Below are 8,238 nucleotides of genomic sequence, written 5' to 3'. Positions count from 1 at the left end.
TTTAAAGATGGAGGAAGGGGCCATGAGCCAAGGAATGTGGGCAGACTCTCGAAGCTGGAAGAGGCTTCTGGAAGAACAGTGCATTCTCCCCTGGAGCCTGCTGACACATTGATTTTAGCCCAGTGAGACCCATCTTGGACTTCCGACCTCCAGAATTGTGAGAGAATAAACGTGTATTGTTCTAAGTCACTGAGTTTGTGCTAGTTTGTTACATCAGCAGGAGGAAAAGCGGAGACTGGTTTCTCTGACACCTCTCTCCCTGGCTTGCCTGCTCACCTTCTTCCTGCGTCTCCACCTGGTCTTTCCTCTGGGTGTGTGTGTGTCCTCTTCTCATAAGACACTGGTCAGATTGGATCAGGGCCCACCCAGAGGACTTCATTTTAACATAATCACCTCTTTAAAGGCCTGTGTCCAAATACAGTCGCACTCTGAGGACCTGGGGAATAGGACTTCAACCTATGAAATTTGAGGGGACGTGATTCAGCCCATCGCACCTTGAGAGGTACTGGCCTTGCTCTCCACTTACTAACTGGGAAACCCAATCTCCCGGAGGCAAATGGTCTCACCTAAGGCCCGTCACCAGCATGTGGCTGGGCCATGTCCTCCATCTTGTGCCAAAGTTCTTTTTGCCACCAGCACACGCTGCCCGGAAAGCAGAACGTCTCATTCCCCCACTGCTGGGTCCCATCCCTGCAGGCGTAGCCCATCAGTGACAGATCGCCTGGCGAGAGGCGGGCCGCAGCCCCGTTCCCCGACCTCATGCTCCATCATGCGTCGTCCCCTTGGCGGTGGCCTCGGTGTAATCAAACATCTCTGAGTCAGATGTGGCAGAATTAACAACCCTCCATGTGGTATAAACAGAGTCTAAGTCAAATGCCAGGGGAAGGATATTGCCTTTTAAATGGGTCCTGACAGCTGTGGAAAATATTATGCCCAAATAGAATCCTTACATACGACAGACATTAATTCTTAAAGGACCCCTAAACGGGTCCTCTGGATCGTTTGTAAGATTTTATTTTATTATGGATTGGATGTATTGAAGTAAGACTATAATCTTATTGTGCTCTGACCTCTGTTTTTATAGCTCTGTATAAACAGCAGTTACTATATTAGATGGAGAGATGTTTACAGATGGAGAAATAAAAACACGCCGATTTACTGTGCTGGCGAAACCTGAAACCAGCCCGAGGCAGGGCCTGGGTTTTGTACGTCAGAGGCCCGGTCCTGATGCGAGCAGACAGTTTTGACGGGCAGGAACCCAGAGCAGGGCACAGGCCCTCGGTTCCTTTCGGTGGGGAGGATGCAAGCTCATGGCTCCAAAGGGTCAGGTCCTTGCCCCCAGCCTCCTCTCCGAGTCTGGACCCAGGCCGTTGGGATCCCTGGATGGACACGCGTGAGAAGAAGGCTCATGCACTAGAGGGGCCTGCATTTTTGTTGCCCCCTCGATGCAGAGGCTGTGCAGACAGGAGACTCAGGGTCCGGAGCAGGGCACACCTGGCCTTGGTCCTGGCTCTGAGCTGCATGATTCTGCGACCTTGAGCGGTGGAACGTGGAGTGAAAACACCTGTCTGATAGGGTCTCGTGAGGAATGAATGAGTAACAGACAGAAGGAGCTAGGGAATGAAGAAAGTTCCTTCCCTCTCCTTTCAAAATCCTGTTCTATTTTTGTAACGGTGGGCCCGATAGTTCCCGGTGAGCGGCCTTCTCATGGTGGCCGTGGGACGCTTCATGGAGTCCACTAAGGCTCCCCGGCAGAGTCCCCCCCTCTGTTCCTTCCTTCCTAACTCAGTGCATGGCCTGCCAGCTGGGGACAGGTGCAGGGAGAAAAGGAGGCAGAGAGAGGGATGGGCTGTCGGGAGTGGCGACGTTAAAGTTTCAGGATGGTGGCCAAGGAAGGCTAGCTGAGAAGTTAACCTTTGAGTGAAAACCTGGAGGAGTTTTCCATGAAAAGCCCGTGGAAGCATTTAGGAGAAGAGGCTTCTAGTGAGGGGGCACAGCAGGCCAAGGCTGGGAGGCAGGCATGAGGGGACAGCAATGGGGATGAGGTCGGGGACATGACAGGGTCAGACAGGGTCAGGTGTCCAGCGGTGTGTGTGGCTGGGTCACAGCAGTGGTTCTTCTGTCCACCTGCTGGCTGCAGCACAGGGCCAGGCACCAGGGTCCTAATGGCTCCAGGTGGGCAGGCCCCTGGAAGAGCTTGGGGCTGCTATGGACTGAGTATTTGTGTGCTCCCCGATTCCTATGTTGAAACCCTAACGCCCAACGTGATGGCATTAGGAGGCAGAGCCTGTGAGAGGTAAGGAGGTTTAGATGAGGTCATGAGGGTGGATCCTCCATGATGGGATTCATGTTCCTTTAAGAAGAAGAGACACTGGAGTTCTCTCTCTGCTCACACACCAAGAAGAGGGCATGTGAGCACACGGTTAGAAGGGGCAGCCACCTACACGCCAGGAAGAGGGGCCTCTTCAGGAACCAAGTCTGCAGGCCCCTTGATCTTGGACTTCCAGCCTCCGGAATTGTGTGAACTGAATATCTGTGTTGAGGCCACCCAGTCTGTGGGATTTCATGGCAGCAGCCTGAGCTGACTAGACGGGGGCTCCCAGTGTCAATCACGGCTCAGACAGGGCTGTCATTTAGTTAGCAACAGCCATTCCAAAAGATCAGCCAACAACTGCCAAAAGCCAACCATCATTGGGAAGTTGTTAGAATGGTTTGTTGAGTAATTTCTACTATAACTAATATCATCTGGTTTGTATACATATGCATATACTAGAATAAATTAAATACTTTTCAAATTTGTATCTATATATTGATTAATGCATTAATTTATGTGACCACAATAGCTGATGGATATATTGATTATCACACTGTGTGACCTCTAAGTTTGCTGCCAGCTTCAGCAGTCGCTAATTTTCTCCTTCTGCCCCAGCATCAATGTTCGAGACGTCTATTTCACCCCTACCCTCCCCACGCCAGCTCGGGGCGGGGCATCTTCAAGCCACAGGCGGGCCCCTCCGTTTTTGCTTTGCTGACTGCCATCTGCTCCTCCCCCACGGAGACTCATCAGTGTTCTTGCATCCTTGCAACAAAATGTATTGTGCATCTGCTTGGGGCAGCCCTGTCAAGTTGCTGGGGAGACAGTGGTGAATAAGGCAAAGACCCCCCGCCCTCGTGGAGCTGACAGTGAAGGGGGAAGACTGACAACGAATGGGATACAGAAATACGATGCACCCTCCATGCCTGGTGACAGTGAGTCTAAGGAGGAAGGCGGAGTGGGGAGAGGGGATGGGCTGGGCTGGCAGTGATTCAAGGAGGGCTCCTTTGATAAGGATTTATCCCTGCTGACATGAAGGCCTTGATGTGCCACCTGTCCTGGGTAGTTTGTGACTATTTCTTATCCCAGATCAGGGGATTTTAGGTGCAATAAAAAGTCTGTAGGGAGAGAGAAGAGCCGGGAAGGAATCTCACCCATCTGTACAGCATTGGGTGTTTGTTAGCATCTCTGGGGCCTCGCATGGGCCCAGGGCAGGCGAACGCACTGTGCCCAGGGAAGCTGTTAGAGGCCCCGGGGTCAGGCAGTAACTTCAGAGGGAGGGAGCAGATCTGTCACCTGCAGGCAGGTGCCATTTCTAGTCAGACTCCGGGGCAGCGCGTGGGCCTTCCCTTCTCGGGGCCTCCAGGTCACCTGCCTCCCCTCCGCTTCAGTCCTCCCTGTCTCACGCCTGCCCTCCCCCCGAGGGTGGCATTGGAAAAGAGAAAGGAAATTATGGTTCTCTTCAAATAGCCAATGGCCTGGAACACGGGGGGAGGCCTGGCCCGGTTCTGGATGATTCCAAACAGCAGTGGACGCTGCAGCTCCATCCAGAGCCGTCTGAATGAGGAGCGCTGTCCTGGAGGGAAGGACTCTACGGCGACGCTCCCAGTGCAGGTGTTGGAGCAGAGATGGGAGGAAGACAGTCTGATGGAGAAGGTGGACGGGGCTTCCCCCACCAGGCCGGGAGCTGGACTCCTCGCTCCTCCTGGATTTGAGTGTTCGCGAATCCAGGGCAGAGGTTCTCCCCAGGAGCAATCCTACCCCCCAGGGGACATTTGCAATGTCTGGAGACATTTTTGGTTATTACATTGTGTGTGTGGGGAGGGTCATTGTTCCTGACGTCCAGTGGGTAGAGGCCAGGGATGCTGCTAAAGATCATACAATGCTCACTGCAGCCCCACACAGCAAAGAGTGGTCTGGCTCTGTGTCCACAGGGCCGTGATTGAGAAACCCTGGTGCGGGTAAATGTCCAGCTCTGACGAGAACCTCAGAAGTCAGAGCCCTTTGGAGGGGGGAAACTGAGGCCCAGGGAGGGGAAGGGCTTACTCCCCATGGGTCACGTGGTGAATCAGGGGCAGAGCTGAGATTAGGACCCCACTGACTCCTCCTCCACTGCTCTTCCCCCTAGACCAGGCCAATTCAGTGACCCCACTCACCTGGGAGAACCCTGGTCTCCACCAGCTATTTGCCTGTGTAGACAGTCAGTGCCAGGTCTAGCCAAGGGTTAAGACAACACCATACCCACAGCCTTGTTTCAGGGGAGACGCAGTCCCTGCTTGCTGTGTGGCCACAAGTCGGGAGCCAACTTTCTTTTTTTTGCTTTCCCCCACCAGAATCTGGCCCGAACTCAAACCAGGCTTGCCATCTCCTCCCTGAGCCGCAAACCCATCAGGCCTCCTGTGCATCCATCTTCGGGTCCAAGGGCAGCAACGCTGGCACGGTCTCCGCCCCTAACGAAAACCAGCGGCTCCGCTGCCTGTGGCCTGCGGCACAGTCGGTAGATACAAGGTTGGGCCTCTTTGGGACAAGACGGTTCAACTGAAGGTTCCTCTTCTCTAGGTTGTTTGGGATGGGTCAACCAGGAAGGTTTTCAGCACGGGCTCTGCATGTGGCCATCTCCCCAAATGCCTTTTTTGAGATGTAGAGGCAGGGTGCTGAGCTTCGAGCGTCCAAAAGCGTCAGCAACAACTTTGTGAGGAGCATTTTCTCTTCTCACACCTCAGATCACATTGGAAACATACAGGGTCCTCCCTCGGAATCTGGTGCAAAAATGAGGCACCGGGGAGGGCGCCTGACTTATGCGTGCGTTACCCAACCGTTCCAGAGGGGTGGGCCGGGGGCTTCCACTCCCTGCCATGGACGGGAGCGGGGTGACTGGTCCATGGCTCTGGGTCGCCTGCAGTTTTCCTGGCTGAGAAGCAGCCACCGCGGGCAGGTATCACCTGGCGTCCCAAGGAAGGAGGGAGGAACGGTGGGCATGGAGAGTCTGAGCCGGGGCCGCCCATGAGTTCCATCTTTTCAAATTGTTACTTTTTTTTACCTTTTATTTTGAAGTATAATTATAGACTCACAGGAAGTTGCAAAAGCGCTACCGAGAGGCCCTGGGTCCCCTTCTCCCAGCTTCCCCCAGCGGCGACATCTTTCCTGACTGCAGCGCAGGCTCGAAGAAACTGGGGCGTTGTTCAGCACAATGCAGTGACCGAGATACAGACTTCGCTCGGCTTCCACCAGATTTGACATGCGTTCATGTGGTTTTATTTCTTGTACCTCTTTGTGTGTCATTCCACGACCTTTTCTCCCACGTGTAGATTCGTGTAACCGCCACCAGGCTGGCGATCCAGACCACTCACCTTAAGGATCTTTCCTCCAGCTTCTCCCAGATGGTCACGCCCGCCCTCCTTGTGCCTGAGCCGGAACCTCTGATCTTTTCCAATCTCTGTAGTTGGGTCACATGGAATATGCTATATACGGGGGGACACACGGTATAGTAACCCTTGAGAACGGCTTTTTCACTCAGCGTAATGCGCTGGAGATCCAGCCCAGTTTGTTCCTTTTTACCACTGAGGAGGAGTCTGCGGCCCGGGGGGACCACAGTTTGTTCAAACAAAATTGCCAAGTCTGCCCAATGGGTGGTGGCTGTCCTAGACACGGTGACAAGGAATGACTCAGCCTCATCCTGGTCGGTGGAGGACACACCGTGGTCAACAGCAATGCTCTTCCTAGTCCCTAATTCACATGTTTTGTCAGCACATTTATTTGGCACTGACTTTATGCGGCATGAGCAGCACAAAAGAGCCCCAATTCCAGATGTCCGTGAGCTTATGGCTCAGGGGAGGGGACTGCCATTTAATAAATAAATAGGAAAATATATAGTTATAAATTGTGAGAACGGCTTTAAGGAAAAGAGCGGGATTCTGGGAGAGAATGCAACTTTGGGTGGTTTTGGCAGTCTCACGTGAGCAAGATGAAGAGGCATTGGCTTGTGGGGAATGGCATTCCAGGCCCGGGAACAGCATGTGCAAGGGCTCTGAGGCTGGAAAGAAGTGCACGCGTGGGAAGAATGGATGGAAGGCAGAAGTGCTGAAACATGATCCAGGAGTCGGAGGCGAGGGTAGGCCAGATCATCTGGGTCCTCGGAGGCAGAGCGTTTTATCTCCAGGGCAAGGGGAAGCCTTTAGAGCATTTTAAACAGGGACAGGCATTGTACGGTTTGTGTTTTACAGACAGCACCGGCTGCACGGTGGATATTGGACCACAGGAGGTGAGAAGAGATCCCAGAAGATTCATTGGGAGGTCACATTGGCCTCCTGTGACCATGACTGTGGTGGCCTGTCCTAAGCCTTTGCCAGTGTGAATTAAGATTGGAGAGGTTGCTGCTCAGGAGGGGAGCTGAGGTGACCTGTGTGTGGAGGGGGTGGAGGTGTGGTGGGCAGGAAGCTGCGCTGGCCTGCGGGTGATGGGGAAAGTGCTACCTGCGGTGGCAGAGAGCACGGACGGGTTCTGGGAGACTGACTGAGTTCAGATTCTGGCTCTTGCATTCACTGGGTCCGTTTCCTCATCAGTGGAACGGGTATAAACAAGATCTGGGGGGCCGTTGCAAGACCAAATGGGATGGCACGTGCACGGCACCTGGCGCAGTGGCAGAGGCAGCAGCCACTCCACAGTTGCATCGTCTCATCTCCTCTCGGAGGGCAGAGGTTCAGCCTCATCACGCCAGCGTCTGGCAAGGGCCTGATGCACGCCTGTGCTCCATTAGGGCTCGTTAATTTCTTCTCTCTCCTTGAATCCCACCTCCAGGGACACGTGGACAGTGCAGGGTGGCTGCAGGGCGGCTGCGGGGCATGGGGGCACGGTGCAGGGGCCTCAGGGGACAGACGAGACTGCCTGGGGCCCTTTGATGCATCGGGCCGGAGCATTGCTTCTATCATTGTTACAGTGCGTGATTTATAGGACACAATGCCCGCTGGGGCCTTAAAAAGTGTGCCCCCAGGGAAAGGGGTTGGAAACCAAGACTGTGCAGGTCCAAAGGCAGCAGCTTACCATATTGCCTTCACTGGAGATGGATGCTCTTTCTCCACCCTCCCTCTCCTCAGCATTTTTGAAGCCAGGACACATCTTGCTTCTGTGTGTGTTCTTAGTCTTGCAGGGTTCTTGTCCCCCCAGAAGTGATGTTAAATCTTTTAGTTGATGGCATTCTGTATCGAGGGAATCTGGCTGTGCTTGGCTTCCTGGCCCGGCCACCCCTTCCGGTGACGTGTTAGGTCACTGTGAATCAGGCAGGACGAGCCAGACGGGTCCTGTCTGAAGGTGTTCCTGGGCCCCCGGTGGTCTCTCTGCTGTTCAAAGCTTGTGAAAGTTGAGGGAGATGTTTTATTATTTGGTAGCATGTAACTTCCTCGGCGTGCTCTCCTGGGGGTTGTTATTGGGGAACTCAGAGACATTTGCTGTGCGTCAGATTTTACCCTCTGACAGCGCAAACCGTGAAACAGAAGAATTCCCATCAGTGACGCGTATACCGTGGGCATAAAGGCAGGACGTCCCTTGTAAGGCCAGCAGTCAGAGAAAAATATCCCTTCCACCCTGTGCCCTGGTAGTGAACAGTCGTGGCTGGGCTTTCATGAGCGGTGTGGGGTCTGGATGACCTCAGGGAGTGGCTGGGCACCCGGTCGGGCCAGCGCGGAAGCTCCTGCGTGGGCGTCGCATGTGCGGAGCGGAAGGGGAGGCGGAGGGAGAAACCCTTCCAGCTCTGGGTGCACAGGGTTTCAGGGTGGGTGGGAGCCCCGAGCCTGCGGCCTCTGGTCTCCTGTGCTGCTCCTGGTGACAAGGGAGCCTACTCGTCTGTGGGTGGTTCTGATTTGTGGACATAGCTGTTGGCATGGCTGGCCCACCGGGTCTCAGCTCTGTGGTTTGGGGACCCACTGGAC

General features: G+C 54.3%; 1 long non-coding RNA gene across 1 annotated transcript; it reads left to right on the top strand.

Moving 5' to 3' along the window:
• Window positions 1-233: 233 nt before the first annotated feature.
• Window positions 234-6,194, top strand: LOC111770470 (uncharacterized). The gene is made up of 3 exons (XR_011432031.1): window positions 234-502; window positions 2,930-3,249; window positions 4,648-6,194. It is a non-coding gene; the product is annotated as an uncharacterized lncRNA (long non-coding RNA).
• The last annotated feature ends 2,044 nt before the right edge of the window (window positions 6,195-8,238 follow it).

The sequence above is a fragment of the Equus caballus genome, chromosome 24, assembly GCF_041296265.1.
Source record: "Equus caballus isolate H_3958 breed thoroughbred chromosome 24, TB-T2T, whole genome shotgun sequence".
Lineage (NCBI taxonomy): Eukaryota > Metazoa > Chordata > Mammalia > Perissodactyla > Equidae > Equus > Equus caballus.
The sequence above is the reverse complement of the archived record's forward strand: the minus strand, read 5'-3'. Positions and strand labels throughout refer to the sequence as shown.